The 21,708-nt window shown below is 38.8% G+C and overlaps 1 long non-coding RNA gene across 1 annotated transcript in view; it reads left to right on the top strand.

The window, feature by feature from the left end:
• The window catches only part of LOC141394002 (uncharacterized), a 412,830-nt gene that overhangs the window by 40,092 nt on the left and 351,030 nt on the right, over nt 1-21,708 (top strand). The window contains exon 3 of the long non-coding RNA XR_012410232.1: nt 10,885-10,911. This is a non-coding gene — a long non-coding RNA (uncharacterized lncRNA). The remainder of the gene's footprint in view (nt 1-10,884; nt 10,912-21,708) is intronic.

The raw sequence follows: 21,708 nt of genomic DNA, 5'->3' as shown, positions 1-21,708 counted from the left end.
TACACATTATTGCAAATTTGCTGTAAATTCACAGTATACAATTAAAAATGGAAAATGTCAAGGACAGAAAGAAAGCATCGTCAACTACAATCTTACTCTAACCTCTCCGTGGCACGGTGGTCGAAAGCACTGATCTAGCGGCGCGAAATTCATAACTTGCTAACGTCACTGAAATTTTGCACAAACTCAGCTTGTACCTGTGGGTAATAATGGGCCAAATATGAACAATATCGGCTAATGTTTTGGTATAGCCCCCATATAACGGTACCTTCCGATTTTCGGTATTTTGAGGATTTAAGCCACAATTTCGCAGCAAATTAGCTGTAATTTGGTATTTAGGGTTCCTAGTGGTCACAAAATATTTCCACCAAAAATTATGAACATAGGTCCACGTTTTGATATAGCCCCCATGTAACCGTACCTCCCAATTTAAGGTATTTTGAATATCATGGCCACATTTTTAATTCAACTTGGCTGTAATTTTGCACTCCGTGTTCTCACTGCGTATAAAATCTTCTTGCAAAACATTTTCAAAACGGATTTATGTTTCGATGTAGTCCCTTTTATGGTACCCCCGATTCGTTGAATTTTTACTTGTTATCCCATATTTAATAACATATTTAGCTATAATATGGTATTATAGTGTCTCCGGGGGTAGAACTCCTCCTTGCAATCATTTCTCAAGATAGGTCCATATTTTGATTTAGCTCCCATACAAAAGCACAGCTAAATTTGTATAAATTTCACGCAAAATCCCTTATTTTAAATGTGCAGTCATCAAAAGATTTGCAAATATTTGCAGCCCGAATGTGGTTATTCAGTATTCAGAGAGTCCAATTTCATTCCCCAAAAACAAATCGGACCTAAGTTCGGCCAAGTTTACAAGATGCACTCTATGGAACAAGCGCGTACAATCCATAAAAACACTAAAAATTGAATTTTTTGAAAATTTATTGCTATATAACTAAGTACCTCCAGACCCCAAACTAATTTTTATAATTTAAATCACACCCTCTGCTATTAATTAAAAATATATCTTGTCCATTTTCATTACGAATTTATTTAACATTTAAACAAATATGAAGTTCATTTTTTGCAACAATTTTTTAAAATCTGATGCAACAAAAACTCTTGTATTTGATAGCGAATAACTGAGTGAATATTTACAACAACAAAAATGAAAAAAACAAAATCTTTGTCTGCAAAGTGTCTGTAATCGATACAATGGAAAATATTTCGCAATTTTATAGTTCGATTTTTTGACTTTCGCGCCGCTAGATCAGTGGTTTCGACCAGTGTGCGTGGTGTGCATTTGCGCAGTGCAGGAGCATTTCAAATGAAATATTCTGAATTTCAAATGAAATATTCTGAATATCAAATGTAATTTCTGAATATAAAATGGAATATCTGAACTGTAAATAGAATATCTGAAATACAAATGAAATATCTGAATTTCAAAAGGAAGTTTTCGCCATAGGTCAAGTTTATGAGATATCGCCTGATGAAGTTTTTGATTTTTTTACTATAGTACTTTGCAGCAATCCTTGCCCTATAGAAATTTAGACGGCTGCACCGTTCCGAACGTAGTTGAACCAAAAATTATCTGCTTTGTCGTGGCAGCTGACGTTCTCCAGCTGAGATATATGGCGATGTTCTCCGAGGAACCTGTGATAATGTTATCCAAACCTGCTTGATAGGTTTGGACCTCTCTTTTTACATAGATCATGAGCATGCCTCGTTCGGGGATCCTAACCACAATATGGTGATTAGGATGGCTCTCAAAGCAACACCCGATCAAGTACTATAACGAGAGCATACCATTGCATCGCTGGAAGAATCTTTGTCTATTCTTGTAGATGATCCATTGGCGACATGAGAAAGCAGACTGTTTTGTTCTCGGGCGGCATTCTGGCAGATTTTACTATTTTTCCATCGCGTTGATTTATGTAGGCGGACCACACTGGCGTAGCAAGTGCTGCAGGCGAGCGATTTGAAGAGCTTGTTCCAACATCAAAGCATGTTGTAGTTAATGGTGGCATGTGTGGACGACGTAAACATGCTGTCGAATGTGACCCCAAGAATGTGGGTTGTTAGTGGTCGGAATATTGTTGCCATCAACCAGGACATTCAACTCCGTTTTCATCTCTGCAGTTCCGGAGATGTCACTCCACTTTGGGGACCTCCCTGTTCCACTCTACGGTTCTTGGGCTACTTGTTCCCGAATTCTACCGAACGACTGACGTCCATGTCCTCAAACAAAATGGTTTTGATAAGTCGATAGCCACCAACGCTGTCCAATCGCACGGCTCTGGTTGAGTCCTCGGCTATTATGTGTGGAAATGTAGATTTGTGCTGCTTACGGCACTGGTGCTATTCATCGACAACTGGGGAGCTATTTTTGACCCTAGGGAGGAATGAGGCCTCAAAGATCTTTGCTAAGACCTAAAAAAATCGGTACGATTTACATGTCCTGGGGTCGTTGCATGCATTCAATAGTTGGACCGTGTGGGTACCTGGCGATAGGATGAGAACTTTAGTAAGAGACTCAACCATTGGTTCATCTAGCTGTTACCATGGAGATTCCATCAGGATCCAACGCTTTGGATGATTTAGCGTTTTTGATGTCACTTCCAATATCATCCATTGTAAATTGTGGTGGTTCGTCTATGGGCCATGGCTACAAGAGATCTACTGCGACGTAGTACTCTTTTTTGCCTGGTCACTTCAGGGGTGCTCCAAAAACTGTTGTTGCGCATCTCTTCGGATCAATTAGTGTAACGTCGAGGCCTTGTGTTCCTTATTCCCAGGGTTCGAGGGTGACTTAACCGTTGCATACAATTCATTTGCTTTGTTGTTGAAACTTTTCTGATGATTAAGCCACTTGTTCCGCTATGCTCACCGACCAAGCTGTTAACCTTCAGTCTCAGCTTCCTGACGCTGGAGTCATTGGAGTTGGCTCGACGAAGTTCATAGGGTTTATTTGCTAATGCCACCGCTTCTGCCAGGAAATCGCTCTCACTTCTGGTATTTGACCAGTATATAACAAGTGGCAGTGATTATGCCTTGGAATGTCCTCTCTGCTACCCGAACATCAGAAAGATCTGCCTAATCCTTCTAATGTTCGGGTAGCAGTGAACTCTCTGAAACTAGGCCAATGAGACGGATAGCCGGGTGGGTCCATTTGTTAAATCTGATGACAGATGGTTATTTATGCCACTATTCGCTAATTGTGGTAAGGGCTTCTACATTGGCCGTGCAAAACGTAAAGCTGTAAGTCAGCTCACCTGGTACTATACCCCTCTATTTATTGCCGAGGACCAAATGCCACAACTCATGATGAGCTTTTAAGTCCCATAACCATTCGGTTATGATCTTTTAAAAGCAGACTAATGTTGGGCCTCTAACCTGGTGTAAAGCTATTTATATGTTGTAACCATCACAACGCTTTAAGCTGCAGCATAGAAACCTACGTAAAAGCATGGGTTTGAAGTTGGGTTGGTGGCAGTTGTTGTTCAGCTTGGTTCCTTGCACTGCTACCACCATGATATTCTTTCGATTCACGAAACCCACTATTTCCTCGATTTTACATCGGAGTCCGTTGCAATTAAATTTCCAAAAGATGATTTTTCAGGGATTGGGGGGGACTGCGGGGGAGTTTCGTTATCTGACGACGACTCGTTGGGGGCTGTGTTCACACAGCATGCAGCAACATAGTCCCTGTCGTAGTCCCTCGCATGAACACATCCAGAAAAACCCCTGATATGCACTCACTCCCGACATCTATTACATCTCTCCAAAGTTTGAGTGTTGTGGATGTGACATACCAGCGAATATAAATTGGTCATGGGTTTTCTTCCATTCTGGCACGGACCAAAAGAATCCGAAGCAGGCATTTCAACACAGAAAACGACAAATACATATATAAATACATACATACAGTCGTTGCCCGGAACACGGATGTTGTGTTGTTCCGGGTCAATCCGTTGTCTAATATTCGCACATATTCTATGTAATCGGTTTTACAGCTTGTTGAATATGTAAATTCAAAATGTGCCCTATAAAAACCGTTGGTATGAAAATCGAACATATATCCCGATAATTCGAGCGTTCGAGTATTCGACTTTACCATAACCAAAAGCTATTTTTGATTTTAAAATTTTTCAACAAATTAGTCGACATATCGATTAATGTAATTAGACACACTTTACACCTGTAAATACTGAAAACGGTGGTTTGCTAGAGATTAAGCATCCTAAATATACATCTTGCAAGATGTCGGAATCAATTAGCCGCAGTAGGTCTAGCGATAACCGAGGAAACTTGTACTTTTACGAAACAAATATTTCACAAAAAATTTTTGTTTGTACACTCTTCGTTTGATGCGCCTTCGAAATTTAGTTTCCTTTCATAGTTTTGCAAGGGAGTGCGGGAGCTCTTATCCTTCCGGTTGTATATGTACTGTATATCCTCCTTCCAGTTACATTTCATTTGTTCATGTTATGATGATGATAAGTTGACGTTGTTGTTGCTGATGTTTCTCTATGTACCATTTCACTTTACATGCTGAAACATATTTAAAGTTTTCATTTTTCCTTGTATGCACATACATATATACATACATACATATGAATGAATATACAGGCAATTGTGAAAGAGAAGAAGGTCGATTTGTTTGTACTACGGCATTGGGTTCCACAAAATAGGTGCCTAACTTTTTTGGTTAGAAAGTTGAAGTTTTGTTCTTGTATCGGTCCCTCTCTGTTGGCTCCATCAATTTTCCCAAGCAATTTTCTATAACTTATGGTCGGTTGTTGCTGTAGTTTTTTTTTTGTTCGTTGCTTCAACACAAAGGCAATCGGAAGTAACTGGAAGAAATAATTGTATGATATTAAAAGAATAACAGCACTGACAGCCTGGTGGGATTTTATAGCAAGATTGGCAATGACAGTAAAAACTGCTTTCATAAATTAAAATGCAGCAATGGTCGATTGGGTCCTTCTGGACAGTTGACCAGTGCCTCAGGAACTGGAGAGGTCATATGCTAAGGTATATGCTTATTGGTTGAGGGATTCATGATCTATCCATAGAGGTTATCCCTGGTCAAAGATCAAAGCAGGGGTGAAGTTGTTTTTATCACGTATCTTGTGGTTTATATCCAGAGAACTTACTATGGCTAACTTAGATAACACTAAGCTCAAAAAAAGGCGCGCTTAGAAATAAAAAATCGCAAACTGTCGAACTAAGGTATTGGGAAACGGATCCCGATACTATTTGAGGTGGATGCATCATCCGTATCTTTATTGAGCTAAAACCATCCATGGTTATTATGGCAGCTGGCGTTCTTTTGCTGCGTTGGTTGACATCGGTCTCCGAGTGCGGCATTCGCACTATACCTTTGAAGTGCCGTTGACGCATCATTGTGAATGCTACTCAGGCCTGCCTGATAGGCTCCTTAATCTTGATGCTATAATTTTTATACCATCAACCTTTAGGCTACAGTCAAAATGTGGCTCATCATGCTTTTAGACCCCAAGTATGTTTGGACGAAATCTGTTTCAGGAGTGGATTTAGCCATGTCCATCCGTTCGTCTGTCTGGCTGGAGTGCACGATAACTTTCGAACGAATCAACCGATTGGCATTCGTAACATTTTTTCCAAACTTAGTTTAAGTTCGAAGATGTGCCATATCAGACCCCTTCTTCTAATACCTCCCCCACAAAAGCTCAATATTTTTTATTAAAATGGTACGCAAGATAACCGATTACCGATTTAGTCCGTATTCCAACCTTTAAGCTTAAGATCAGTTTAAGACCTTTCCTCAAATCATTTTGATTTTTTTGCAACTGGTTGTGCTTAAGGCCTTTATTACAAAAATACACATTTTATCAGGGGCAAGTCCGTACTTCCTGACAAAATAACCTGAAAGCTGTAAAAAAACCCCTACGACTACCAATGTAGTGTCTGGACCGTGCGATAACTTGCGTACTGGATACAGCGTTGGTCAAAACTTCGTATATCGTAATATTTCTGGGAATCTTAAATAATGTTTAAAGGACGTAGCCAGGTTCCGTAGAGTACTATCGAAGGACCGTAAATCCATCGGCAGTATCAAACTGGATGATGTCACATGGACTAACTCCGGTATAGAAACTGTGGATCTCCTAGCCAAAACCCACGTTCCCAACTGCATGGATGCACCAGATCGCTCAGCCGATCCACCTATGTGCAACCGAGCCACGGGGAAGTGAAAGTCTTCGAGGAGATTATAAGTCACACAAAGATAGCTTGGGTGATAAACACTTCTAAGCCTTTTAAATCACCTGGTACAGATGGTATCTTCCCTGCAATGCTACAAAATGCAATGGAGGTGTTGATTCCCCACCTGGATCACATTTCTTAGGGCCTGTATACGTCTATCGCTCACTCCGGTTCTGTGGAGGAGATCACGGTGACATACATCCCCAAAGCGGGGAAGTCAAGTCACACACTTCCTAAAGACTATAGACCAATCAGCCTATCTTTCTTTTTATTGAAAACCTTGGAAAGCTTACTTGATCTAGGAATAAGGTCCAAGCTTGAAAATAGTGTTATAAGTCCTGCCCAACACGCCTACATCAAAGGCAGATCGGTGGAGACTGCACTAAATACGTTAGCAGCGTTTTTTGACATAGAAGGCACCTTAAATAACGTCAAACTTGAATCCATCAACAATTCACTCTTGAACTTAGGTGTTTCCACCACACTGATCAATTGGATCGATGGAATGCTTAGCGGCAGGATAATCAATTCAAATATCGGTGAGACCTCCATTCGGAAGTCTGTCACCAGGGGCACACCACAAGGTGGCGTACTATCTCCACTGCTGTGGCTCCTAGTGATTAACGAAATACTTAAGGAATTGGACCAACACACAACAATGGACTTGGGGTGCACCCATCTAAGACAGAGCTGGTTCTATTTACGAACAAGAGAAAAGTCAAACCATTCACCCTACCAACGCTGGATGGAGTGGCCCTAAAGCTCTCTCTAGAGGCCAAGTACCTCGGCATTATTCTGGACCATCAACTAACGTGGAAAAGAAAAGTCGAAGAACGTGCCAAGAGAGGTCTTATAGCCCTTTATTCATGCCAGAACTCTATTGGTAAGAGTTTGGGATTGAAACCACAGGTCATCCACTGGATTTTTATGACCATAATTCGCCCTATTCTTACTTATGGTTCATTGGTATGGTGGAATGCATTGAGTAAAACATCCCTTCTCCACAAGATAAATACCGTTCAAAGTGCGGCAGAGCTCTTAATTACCGGTGTCATGAAAAGCACTCCACAGGCTGCCTTCAATGTATTACTGGATCTTCATCCGATGAATCTCGTGGTGCAAGAGTTGGCTGCAAAGAGTGCTTTCCGACTTAAGGAGATAAGCTCATGGCGCAACTTCGACTATGGCCACGCTGTTATTTTACGACAATCTGGGCTATCAGTGAGATCGGAGGTAATCAGTGATTACATATAACCACAATTACACTTCGACGGAATTTAAGTTCGGATACCTGACAGAGAGGCCTGGACCCACAACTCCCCACCTCTACCCGGTATAGAGGTTTATACAAAGGCTGGGGGAACAGGAGCGGACATCTACAGCGATACCCTCAACTTTAGGATCTCATACAAGCTAAGCGAAAATTTTAGCGTCTTCCAAACCGAAATCTTTGCGGTCACGAAAGCAGCAGAGTTGATATATACATGGAAGGGGACATAGCTGGACCGGTGACTATCTATGTGGATAGTCAAGCGCACTGCTGGAAAGCTTTGGAGGCCCTAAGATCAATTGTTACCTTGTGCTGGGTCCCGGGGCACTGCGGAAATGAAAAAGCGGATGAACTGGCTCGTCGCGGATCTGAGTCAAACGACATCGAAATCGATAACTCAATAAAGCTTTTAGAACAAGTATACAGGGGGAAGGCTTGTCAGATTTGGAACAACGAACCTGGCTATAAGGTATCAAAGGCAATCTGGCCCAACCTCTCCAAGCGGAAGACCACTTCTCTACTCTCTATGAAAAAAATCCGACCTGAAACTAATGGTTGGAATAATCACAGGACACAGCAGAATAAGATCAATGATCTGCAAATAGAATACAGATGACTCCACGGACTACTGCAGATTATGCGAAGATGAAGAAGAAGCAGAGACGATTGAGCACTTATTATGCCGTTGTCCAATGCTCATGACCAGGAGAATTCAAACAATGGGTAAACATACAATAACATCTCTGACAACATTCTGCCAAGCCGAGCGACAACAATGCTTCTTCTCGCCAAGGGTCTGAAGTGGCTTCAACATGAACGAAATACAGCACCTTAATATGGCAAACTTTCCTCACTCGCTCTCTTATCTAAATAATTTCTCAATGTCTTTCAATCCATAGTACTTACTTAATTATTCTTACTTCTTTCCTCGATACCTTCTATGTAATTTATTTTCTTTTCTCCACACTATAGGATGAACACAATGGATCATAAGGTCTCCGAGTGGAACGGCTGTCCAACACGACAGCTGCGCGTCCTTTAACCTAACCTAACCCTAACTAAATAATGTTTGAATATAATGCTCATCAGTCCACTTCTTCCGGTACCGTCCCCACAAAAGTTCGAAAATATTCGGTAAAATGGTACGCGAGATATCTCTTGAACGAAACAACCGGTTTGGTGTACACTTTTGATTTCGTAATATGTTGACGAGACTAAGTTTAAGTTCTAGAAATGGGCTTTTACGGTACGCCCCTTTGGCTAACTTGAAGTCACTATGACTTTTCGTTAGCACAGCCTGGTTCAGGCTGCGAATGATATGTGTGAATATGGTGTGTAATTCAGTGAGGGAACTCTGAATTTTACGCAAAGAACAATAGAGGAAAAACACCTTATTGGGCCCTTCGCGTTTCTGATTCCAGTGATTGTACTGAGCAAACGAGTCCACTAGACCATATGTCTACGGTGAAATTCGAGCCTCGCTACTGACGACAGGAGAGAAATCGCTCGGGACGATTCGCCTCTGCTCTAGTGTACTTGCCTAGCTTCAGTAGCGGGACCACCCTGTCAACTTTTCAAGCTTCTAGTATAACATGGATGACTAAAGATAAATTGAGGACACTGAACCGCTATTTAGGATGGATTATGTGGCTAAAACTTTAAAAATTTACGAAATCGGGAAGTAACTTTCTATGGCGGCTACATGAAATCGTGAACCTATACCGACAATTCTTACAGCAATGTATACATAACCCAACGGAGATTAAATACCAAATATTAGTCATTTCGGTTGAAGAATGTGGTAGAAAATGTTTAAACACCGAAAATCAGAACATACCGCTCTAGAGGTCAAAATAAAAATTTACCAAAATTATTAATAAAGCAGGTAAAATTGTCAATCCAGAGCTTTTCTTATCCAAATTATTGATAAAATACAATAAAATGTCGACTTTTTTGTTTTCGCGCTAGATCTGCGTTTTTTGCCCACCGTTGCATTACCATTGAGATTCCAGGTGGTCCTCAAGCTTTAGATTATTTCGCGTGTCGGATAATATTTGCAACGTTGATAATCACAAATTGTTGTAGTATATCCTCGGCTGAGAGGGCTCTTATATGGCGTATCACACTCCCCTTCACCATAGAGGTGTTCTACATATTGTCAGTTAAAATAACACGTACACCTCTTCGGATCTGTCACTGTCACGTCGTTGAAAGTAGCTGTTCCATTATCCTCCTTTCTCGGATTGAGAGTGATTTAACCGTTGTTTACAATTTTCTCAATTCTGTGCCAATGTGGTCTAGCAACGTTGTTCTTCGCCTTCTAGCCTTTTGACTTCAAGAGTAAGTTCCCAAAACTCTTTGTTTCTCTTTGGTGCAGATATCTCAACTTGAATAGTTGTGCTATATTTCCCACCACCACTGCTCATGTCTTTATCTTAATTTGCATATTTTTGTTAATTTTTCTCAGAAAAAAAGTTTTATTTGGTAAAATAAAGTTTTGAGTTTCTAACGAAGAGGAAATACTTAAAATTTACATTTATTAGCAAACCATTTTTATTGCTTGGTCAACAAAGAAGCAAAAAAAAGCTACGAAGTGAAAAAAACATTAAGGAACCAAAAGGCAAATAAGAAGAGTTCATTGTAATGAAATTTAAGATTGGGAATATTCATTCAGTTTAAAACATATATGGGAATATATGGAGTAGTGTATAGGACTGATGATTGAAGAGACTGAATTAGATATATGTAGGTTGTACAGATAACCTCACATATTTATATCTAGGAAAAGAAAGCTTAAAATATGAGAAGAATGTGTAAAATCGATAGTCAAACCTGGCTTTTATCTGACACCATCTCGCAAAGTTGCAGGTATTCATAACAAATGCCTCAGAATACAGAATCTTCGGCCAAACGTCATACGTAAAATAGAGTTCTGGAATTTAACGAAAAAGGTACCCATAGACATCTTCTAAACGTTTGAAATATATATGAATTTGTTACATATAGAGAAAAAATTGTCATAGCATTACCAATATGATCCATAAATAGAAACGAAATCTAGGTCAACAAGACAAGAAACATCTGGAGTAGTTTTAATCATGAGCTCGTGCGCCTGGAATTATATATCTAAGTAAAAGATTTATCAATAAAATAAAGCTGAATTCATGTGATTTTCAAAATTCTATGACTGCTCAAAGGTCAAAGCTAGTCTTGAGACGAAACTATGAGCTCCTAAAATTAGTCCTTACCATACATTTCATTGGATATGTAGTAACTTTAGTTAGTAAATTTTGTTTTGCATGACAAGTCAACAACAAGAGAAATAATGAAAAATAATTTCTTCTGTATATTTACAGTTTGAGGCAGTTCATTTCTTATGCATGGTATGTAAGTATGCCTTGATGTATGTATGTATTAAAAGAAATATGTATCCTTGTATTTTAGTAAGTCCAATTTATGTCTGTCTGTGTGTGTGCGTTCGTGTTAACACTTAACCAAAATAGTAACAGCCATGTGTATTCTTTGTTAAAGTTATAGTGTGGTCTTCTTATGTGGGTTATATTTATACGATTGTGTTGTGTGTCTCTCTGTCTGTCTGTCTGTCTGCGTGTGTTGGCTTTTATAGTCATTTACAAAATTCCACACAAAAATACACACATACAAATGACATATACACACACAATGTAAGCAGAGGCATTTATTTTAATTTTGAGGAGGTTTGTGGATTACAAATTTTGGTAGAAAATTCATGAATCCGGAATAAAATACAGTTGTTTAAATAATATGTTTCACTAAACATCCAGAAGTCTTCTTACAGGAAAACAGAAAATGTTTTCTTCGAAAATGTTTTCTTAGAAGACTTCAGGTATTTTAATAGAAAACCAGAAGTTCTTCTTATGGAAGACCCGCAGGTCTTCTCACAGAATATTAGAAGAACTACTAATGAAAGGCCATAACGTCTTCTGATAGAAGACCGGAAGGTTTTCTCATAGAAGACCGGGGTGTCTTCTCATAGAAGACCGGGGTGTCTTCTCATAGAAACCAGAAGATCTTCTCCTAGAAGACCAAATGGTCTTCTAATTGAAGACCAGAAGACCCGAAGGTTTTCTCATAGAAATCCCGATAGTCTTCTCATAGAAGTCCCGTAGGTCTTCTCATGGAAAACCCGAAAGCCTTCTCATAGGAGACTAGAAGGTCTTCTAGATGAATACCAGAAGTTCTTTTTATAGAAGACCCTATGGTCTTCTCATAGGAGACACGATGGTCTTCTTATAGAAGACCGGAATGTGTTCTCATAGAAGACCAGAAGGTATTCTCATAGAAGACCTTAAGGTCTTCTAATAGAAGACCTGTAGGTCTTTTCCTAGATGGTCTTATAATTGAAGACCAAAAGACCCGATGGTTTTCTCACAGAAGTCCCGAGAGTCTTCTCATAGAAGACCTGTAGGTCTTCTCATAGGAGACTAGGTCTTCTCAATGGAAGACCAACAAGTATTCTCACAGAACACCAGAATCTGTACTTCTCATAGCAGGTCACAAAATCTACCCATGGAAGACCATAAGGTTTTTGCATAGAAAACCAGAAGGTCTTATCAAAGAAGACCCGCAGGTCTTCTCGCAGAATATTAGAAGAACTTCTAATGAAAGACCAAAAGGTCTTCTCATAAAAAACGAGAAGGTCGTTTCTGATAGAAGAGCAGAATGTCTTATCATAAAAGACCAGAAGGTCTTCTCATAGAAGAAGTGTTTTTTATAGAAGACCGGAAGTGTTTTTTATAGAAGTCCGGAAGGTTTTATCATAGAATTCCGGAAGGTCTTCTCATAGAAGTCCGGAGTGTACTCTTATAGAAGACCGTAGTGTCTTCTCATAGAAGACCTGAGTGTCTTCTCATAGAAGACCAGAAACTTTTCTTATGGAAACCCGAAGGTCTTCTTATAGAAGACTAGAAGGTCTTTTCATAGGCCTTTTCTGACTGAAGACAAGCATACCTGCTCAAAGAAGACAGAAGGTCATCTCATAGAAGACCAAAAGGTCCTCTAATTGAAGATCAGAAGCTCTTATCATTGAAAACCAAAAGATTTTCTCTAAGAAGACGAGAAGATCTTCTAGCGGAAGACCAGAATTTCTTCTTATGGAAGACCCTATGGTCTTCTTATAGGAGACCCGAAGGTCGTCTCATAGAAGACCGGAATGTGTTCTCATAGAAGACCAGAAGGTATTCTCATATAAGACCTATAGGTCTTATAATTGAAGACCAGAAGGCCCGAAGGTTTTCTCATAGAAATCCCGAGTGCCTTCTCGTCAAAGACCCGTAGGTCTTCTCACTGAAAACCCGAAGGTATTCTCATAGGAGACTAGTAGGTCTTTTAATGGAAGAAAAACAAATCTTCTCACAGAAGACCAAAAAGTATTCTCACAGAAAAACAGAATCTGTTCTCAAAGAAGAACAGAAGTTCTTCTCATAGCAGCTTGCAAAATCTACCCATGGAAGAACATAAGGTTTACGCATAGAAAACCAGAAGGTCTTACCAAAGAAGACACGCAGGTTTTGCCATATCAGATCCGAAAGTCTTCTCATAAATGACCAGAAGGCCCTTTCATAGAAGACCAGAAGATCGATGATTGAAGTGTTCCGATGGTCTTCTTAAGGAAGACCCGACGGTCTTCTCATAGAAAATCCGAAAGTATTTTCTAATAGAAGACCGGCATGTCTTTTCACAGAAGACCAGAACGTCTACTCATAAAAGGCCAGAAGGTCTTCCTATGGAAGACCCTAGGGTCTTCTCATAGGAGACCCGAAGGTCTTCTCATAGAAGACAGGAGGGCCAGAAGATCTTCTCCTAGAAGACCAGATGGTCTTCTAATTGAAGATCAAAAGACCCGAAGGTCTTCTCATAGAAATCCCGAGAGTCTTCGCATAGAAGTCCCGTGGGTCTTCTCATTGAAAACCCGAAGGTCTTCTTATAGGAGACTAGAAGGTCTTCCCGATGAAGACCAGAAGTTCTTCTTACGGAAGATCGTATGGTCTTCTCATAGAAGACCAGAAGGTATTCTCATAGAAGACCTTAAGGTCATCTAATAGAAGACCTGTAGGTCTTCTCCTAGATCGTCTTTAATTGAAGACCAGAAGACCCGAAGATTTTCTCATAGAAGTCCCGAGAATCTTCTCATAAAAGACCTGTAGGTCTTCTCATGGGAAACCCCGAAAGTTTTCTCATAGGAGACTAGAAAGGCCTTCTAATGGAAGACCAACAAGTATTCTCACAGAACACCAGAATCTGTTCTCATAGAATGACAGAAGTTCTTCTCATAGCAGATCACAAAATCTTTCCATGGAAGACCATAAGGTTTTCGCATAGAAAACCAGAAGGTCTTATCAAAGAAGACCCGCAGGTCTTGTCATAGCAGATCAGAATGTCTTCTCATAAATGACCAGAAGGCCCTTTCATAGAAGACCAGAAGATCGTTTGATTGAAGAGTTCCGATGGTCTTCTAATGGAAGACCAAAAGGTCCTCTCATAGACAACGAGAAGGTCGTTTCTGATAAGAGACCAGAATGTTTTCTAATAGAAGACCAGAAGGTAATCTCATAGAAGACCAGAAAATCTTTTTATAGAAGACCAGAAGCTCTTCTCACAGAAGGCTGGAAAGTGTGCTCATAGTAAACCAGAAGGTCTTCTCAAAAAAACCGGTTAGTCTTTTCTGACTGAAGACAGACATGTCTGCTCACAGAAGACCAGAAGACAAGAAGGTCTTTTCATAGAAGGTCTTCTCATAGAAAATCAGAAGTTATTTTCTGATAGAAGACCACAGAAGACCTGAAGGTTTTCTCTTAGAAGAACAGAAGGTCTTCTCTTAGAAGAACAGAAGATCTTCTTATAGAAGGCTAGAAAGTCTTCTCTAAAAAGATGAGAGGGTCTATTTATGGAAGACCCTATGGTTCTCTCATAGGAGACTAGGAGGTATTCTCATAGAAGACCGCAATGTTTTCTCATTGAAGACCATAAGGACTTCACCTAGAAGACATAATGGTCTTCTAATTGAAGGCCAGAAGACCCGAAGGTTTTCTCATAGAAGTCCCGAAAGTCTTCTCAAAGAAGTCCCGAAGGTCTTCTCATATTAGACTAGAAGGTCTTCTAATGGAAGACTAAAAAGTCTTCTCAAAGAAAACCAGAATCTGTTCTCATAGAATAACAGATGTTCTCCTCATAGCAGACCACAAAATCTGCCAATGGAAAACCATAAGGTCTTCGCATAGAAAACCTGAAGATCCGCAGGTCTTCTCATAAAAGACTAGAAGGCGCTTTCATTGAAGGCTTTGAAGGTTTGATTGAAGTGTTCCGAAGGTCTTCTAATGGAAGAGTAGGTGGTCTTCTCAAAGGAGACCCGAAGGTCTTTTAATGGAAGACCAGAAGGTCCTCTCACAGCACATCAAAAACTTTTCTTATAGAAGACCAAAAGGTTTTCTCATAGAAGCTCTTCTCACAGCAGAAGACCAAATGGTCTTCCCATAGAAGATGAGAAGATATTCCCCAAAAAGGTTTTTTTTATAGAAGACCAAAAGGTATACTAATAGACCAGAAGATCGTTTGATGGAAGAAGTTCCGAAGGTCTGCTAATGGGAGACGAGAATGTCTTCTCATAGAGGGCCCGAAAGACCTTTCATCAAGCCCAGAAGGTTTTTCTTATTGAAGACTTGGAGGTCTTCCCATAGAAGACTAGAATGTCTTCTCATAGAAGACTAGCATGTCTTCTTATAGAAGACTACCATGTCTTCTCATAGAAGACTCCCATGTCTTCTTATAGAAGACTAGCATATCTTCTCGTAGAAGACTAGCATGTCTTCTCATAGAAGACTAGCATGTCTTCTTATAGAAGACTAGCATGTCTTCTCATAGGAGACTAGCATGTCTTCTAATTGAAGACCCGAAGTTCCGAGCATATAAGACCAAAAGGGTTTCACATAGAAAACCAAAAATCATTCAGATAGGAGACCAGAAGTTCTTACCATGAAAGACCTGAATCTCTTCCCGTACAAGACCAGTACGTCTTCCCATAGAAAAACAGACGTTCTTCTCATAGAAATGCAGAAAATCTGCTCATGGAAGACTAGAAATGTTTCTTGTGGAAGACGAGAAGGTTTTCTCATTTTCATAGGAGACCCTAGGGTTTTTCGTAGAAGATCAAAAGGTTTTCCAATAGACGACCAGTAGGTTTTGTCATAGAAGACCAGATCTTATCTTATAGACGGCCCGAAGGTCTTCTATTAAAAGGCTTGAAGGTCTTCTATTTAAAGGCCCGTAGGTCCTTTCATAGTAAAATGTCTTCCCACTTAAGTCAACATGAAGATCAATGAGTCTTCTCACAGAACCTAAGAAAGAAGATCAAATAAATTTATCCTAGAATGTCACAAGGTCAGATACCCAAAGGTCGTCTTATTGAGAGAAATTATTAATTCTTTCTAACATACAGTTTTCCCCTTTATCTTTTCATACCTCCCTCGTTTTGCGACTACCACAGTTGGAGTTAATTTCCTAGCTACTGATGTTGTAAAGTTAACTGTGTCTTGGTCTTGCCTTTTTCGGTTTAAGGGTTTTTGTTGCTGCTTTCGTTCGGAAGTTGTTGTTGCTTTATTTTTGTTACGGCCAATGTATTTGTAGATGATGTGGACTAGAAAACTAATCTCAAAGTAAGGGTATCTTATACTCGTTGTTACTTCTCTCTTCCATTCATCCACATGCAAATATAAATATCTTTTGCTCAAAATTTTACAACATTTTCAGGACATATTTGAATACCAATGGGGTACCAAAATATACAAGTTTATGTGGTTGTGTGAGACGAAGAATATTTTGGGCTGTTTCATTTTGGTCATATTTATTATTTGTGGATCCATGAGTCTATCCAATAAGGCTGAATATGAAAAAGTCAAATGGTTCCCGTTATGGGACATGGTCATAAATGAAGAGGAGAGGAGATTGTGTAGGGATTTGCTGCTGTCCTTTGGAGACACCATCTTTTGGTGTTCATAGTTAAAGTAACTTGGCTTATTTTGTAGTTTGATAGGAGGTGACATAAACACATAAAAATATGTATGTGTGTAAATATTTTCCATAGATTTCGTTTTCTATTTGTAAACCTCTTGTGATTTGGTGTCTCTGCTCATCCCCATTTTTGTTAACTTGTTTTCGATGTTTTGACAAAATTTAATTTAGATTTACTAACACTATATTAAGAAATACAAAATATAACTCCATAGTTTACATGCACACAGCACTTATTGAACTGTAATGTAAAAACAAAACTGGCCTTCAGATTCAAGAATGTAATGGCAAAGCCTTAAGGAGAAATGTATCCAAAGTATTCGATTCGATTTTGTTAGTAGATTGAATCATTTTGCCGTGTTTAGTCAATCTTCATTAAAAAATTAGGATTTAATGTTTTTGTGTAGATTATACAAACTCAACTATGTTGCTGTAGCTGTTGTTGTTTCCAATTCTCTTGTTAGCTCCACTTCATTACACTAAAATGTTGTTGTGATTATATTATGTCTTGTTGTCAATATCCTTGGCTACATCGTTCATTTATTATTAATGGACAACGTCTGGTCATTTCTAAAATGTATTATAAAGTGAGTGTGTATGTGTGAGATATTCTTTTGAAAACCTTTTTATTGGATTTTAGTTGTGTTAGTTTTGTTAAATCAATTTCTATGTCATTATTGACACTTCCTTGAATTAGAATTTAATTTCGTTGTCGTTTGGTAGGCGTTGATGTTTGTGGTGTTTTACATTAGGTGGAAACTTTAGCCTGTTTGGAGTTTGGGTAATGCTTCTAAAATGCACACACTTCGCTCACCATGGTAATCGAGTGCTACTTTTGTACATATGTAGTATAATTAATGGCTGATTTTTAGTTTGTATTTTTAATTCAATTATCACTATTATGAATATAGTGTTCGTAATTAAGCTTTTTCTAAAAGCCTGAGCCTTTTCGGTAATCACATTAATTATAGACAGTTACATTTATTTTAATACAATTTATTTCATTTTTATATACTCAGCATTTATGCTAAAGAGGGTATATACACCTTCATACGGGCAAAATGTGCCTCAATAATGGCGTTAGTAATATTTTGTCCAAACTTAGTTTATGTCCGAAGATGACCCATATCGGTTTATTCCTTCAGGTACCTCCCCCACAAAAGTTTGAAAATATTCGGAAAATTTGTGCGCACGATAACTCTTGAAGGGAGTAACCGATTTGGTCCATACCTTGCACATCGTGAAATTTCTACCAGACTTAGATGAGGCTTCAACGTGGACTCAATCGGTCCACTCCTTCGGGTACCTCCCACAAAAAATTCGGAAAACTTAAGTTTAGGACCTGCTCTCGAATCGCTTTGATTTTTATTGTGACAAATTGTATTCACTGCCCACCATACGACAAAGTTTCATCAAGGGCCAGTTTATACTTCCAGAGCAAATAGCCTGAAAGTTGCAAAAAACCCCTATGACACCGTGTGTAGTGGTTGGAGCGCAAGATAACTCTCGAATGCATCTGCCGATTCGGTCCACTCCATCAGGTACACCCCCCCCCCAAAAAAAAAATGCAATAATGTTCGGGAAAATTGTACGCACGATAACTCTTGAAGGGGGTGACCGATTTGATCCATACTTTACACATCCTAATATTTCTACCAGATATAGATCAGGATCGAATATGGACCATATTTGTACAATCCTACGGGTACCTCCCACACAAAATTCACTTTTTAAGAGAATAAAAAGTTTTTGTAAAAGTATGTAAATACTTTCTGATACTTTTTCATTATTATTAAGAAAATATTATTATTAAGAAAGCACCACAGGCGACAATATGTTTGAAAAAAATCGAGCGATTTTTTTACAAAAATATTTTCACTTTTTAAGAAAATAAAAAGTTGTTTAAAAGTATGCAAATACTTTCTAAAAAACTTAAAGCGGCACAGACTATTTTTCTTGAACAAAATCGCGCGATTTTTTACAAAAATATGTTCACTTTTCAAGAAAATAAAAAGTTTTTTGAAAGTATGCAAATACTTTCTGAAAAATAGAAAGCGGCGCAGGCGAAAATATTTTTGAAAAAAATCGCGCTATTTTTTAAAAAAATATTTTCACTTTGTAAGAGAATAAAAAGTTTTTGTAAAAGTATGCAAATACTTACTGATACTTTTTCATTATTATTAAGAAAATAAAACGTTTTTGTAAAAATATGCAAATACCTTCTGAAAAACAGAAAGCACAGCGACGAAAATATTTTTGAAAAAATCGAGCGATTTTTTTATAAAAATATTTTCACTTTTTAAGAAAATAAAAAGTTGTTTAAAACAAGTAAAAAAGTATCAGTCGGTTTGCCGACAGAGATATACCCTCAGCCTGTGTATATTGAAACAATTTTTTCCCCAAAAAACTTATGTATTTAGGGGGTTTTAAAAATTGTGGGCGTTTGACCCGACAAAAATGTTGATTAGGATTAAAGGTCAAAAGTTTTGCGGAGGAGATACTAAAAGGAATGGATCGACATTGTCCATTATGGAAGTGGATCTCCAGGCACAACATATGGTGCCATAGGGGATTTTTACACTCTTCGGGCTGTTGGCTCAAGAAGTATGGACTTGCCCCTAAAAACTTTTACCATCGTAATTGAGGCAGCGAATGCAAGTTGCTTCAACAAAAATCAAAGTGATTCGATATCAGGTCTTAAAGTGAACTTATCCGAAATTTTGTGTGGGAGGTACCGGATGGAGTGGACAAATATAGTCCATATTTGAACTTTCAAGAGTTACTGTACGAACAATTTTTCCGAACATTTTTGAACTTTTGTGGGGGAGGTACCTGAAGGAGTGGACCGATTGGCGTATCTTCAAACTTAAACTATGTTTGGACAAAATATTACTAAGGCCAAATTTTGGACCGAATCGGCAGATCCGTTCGAGAGTTATCTTGCGCTCCAACCACCTCACACGGTGTTATAGGGGTTTTTTGCAACTTTCAGGCTATTTTCTCAGGAAGTATGGACTTGCCCCTGATGAAACTTGTACCGTCGTATGGAGGGCAGTGAATCTTGTATTCATGCTAAACAAAATCAAAAATCAAAACGATTCGAGAGATGGCCCTAAACTGAACTTTTCTGAAATTTTGTGTGGGAGGTACCCGAAGGAGTGGACCGATTGAGTCCATATTGAAACCTTATTTAAGTCTGGTACACATTTCCCCATGGGCAAAGTGTGGACCAAATCGGTTACTCCCTTCAAGAGTTATAATGCGCACAAAATTTCCGAACATTTTTTAACTTTTGTGGGGGAGGTACCAGAAGGAGTGGACCGATATAACCCATCTTCGAAATGAAAAATATTACGAAAGCCAAAATTTGAACCGGATAGGTTTATCCGTTCGAGAGTTATCGTGCGCTCCAGCCAGACAGACAGACAGACGGACGGACATTGCTCAATCGATTGTCTGGCTGGAGCGCACGATAACTCTCGAACGGATGAACCGATTCGGTTCAAATTTTGGCTTTCGTAATATTTTGCCCAAACTTAGTTTATGTTCGAAGATGGGCTATATCGGCCCACTCCTTCCGGTACCTCCCTCACAAAAGTTCGAAAATGTTCGGAAAATTTTTGCGCACGATAACTCTTGAAGGGAGTAACCGATTTGGTCCATACTTTGCCCATCGTAAAATGTGTACCAGGCTTAGATAATGTTTAAATATAGACTCAATCAGCCCACTCCTTCGGGTACCTCCCACGCAAAATTTCGGAAAAGTTCAGTTTAGGACCATCTCTCAAATCGCTTGGATTTTTGTTTTAGCGACATGCCCTCCAAACGACGGTACAAGTTTCATCAGGGGCGAGTCCATACTTCCTGAGAAAATAGCCTGAAAGTTGCAAAAAAAACCCCTATGACACCGTGTGAGGTGGTTGGAGCGCAAGATAACTCTCGAACGGATCTGCCGATTCGGTCTAAAATTTGGCCTTAGTAATATTTTGTCCTAACATAGTTTAAGTTTGAAGATAAGCCATATCGGTTCACTCCTTCAGTCCACTCCAAAAATGTTCGGAAAAATTTTTCGTACGGTAACTCTTGAAGGGAGTGGCCGAATTGGTCTATACGTTACACATCCTAATATATCTACCAGATATAGATCAGGTTCAACTATGGGCTATATACCGGGAGGTACCGGATGGAGTGGACAAATCCGGTACCTCCCACACAAAATTTCGGATAAGTTCACTTTAAGACCTGCTATCGAATCACTTTGATTTTTGTTGAAGCAACTTGCATTCGCTGCCTCAATTACGACGGTTAAAGTTTTTTTAAGGGCAAGTTCATATTTCTTGAGCAAACAGCCCGAAGAGTGTAAAAACCCCCTATGGCACCATATGTTGTGGCTGGAGATCCACTTCCATAATGGTCAATGTCGATCCATTCCTTTAAATATCTTTTGATCTTTAATCCTAATAAACATTTTGTAAACATTCATTAGAATGATTTCCTTTGTAATTTCAAATAAAATAATTCGAATTACAAATGGAATAATTCGAATTACAAATGGAATAATTCGAATTTCATATTGAATAATTCGAATTACAAATGGAATGATTCAAATTTCATATAGAATAATTCGAATTACAAATAGAATAATTCGAATTACAAATACAATAATTCGAATTACAAATGCAATAATTCGAATTACAAATGGAATGTTACGCATTACAGATAGAATTCTCGAATTACAAATGAAATGTTGCGAATTACAACTAAAATGTTTCGAATTACATCTGAAAAAGGTGTATAATGTAATTCTCCATTTTTCTTTAGAGAACGGACAGATTGCAATATAAGAAAAATTATTTTGTTTTATGCGAACACCTACGAAAATTGTATTTATTTTTAAAATTGTTCATAATACCCCAATAGAAAGTCTCTTGAATACAACATTGATGAATCGTCCACGACGTTTCCAATTCGTTCACGACTTCTTGCAGACCGCCCTTTGGGATCGTTGACGACTTTTTCACACAAGTGTCCCAGTATTCATGCACGACAACATGGGCGACAAGGTAAGCGAAGCTGTCGCCGATAACGGCTTGGAAGACAAAAAAACTTTATTTCGTTGACGACTTCTTTACAGA

Source organism: Musca autumnalis, unplaced genomic scaffold, assembly GCF_047663935.1.
Source record: "Musca autumnalis isolate F117 unplaced genomic scaffold, ASM4766393v1 scaffold_1, whole genome shotgun sequence".
Lineage (NCBI taxonomy): Eukaryota > Metazoa > Arthropoda > Insecta > Diptera > Muscidae > Musca > Musca autumnalis.
This window is presented reverse-complemented; position numbering and strand designations above follow the sequence as displayed.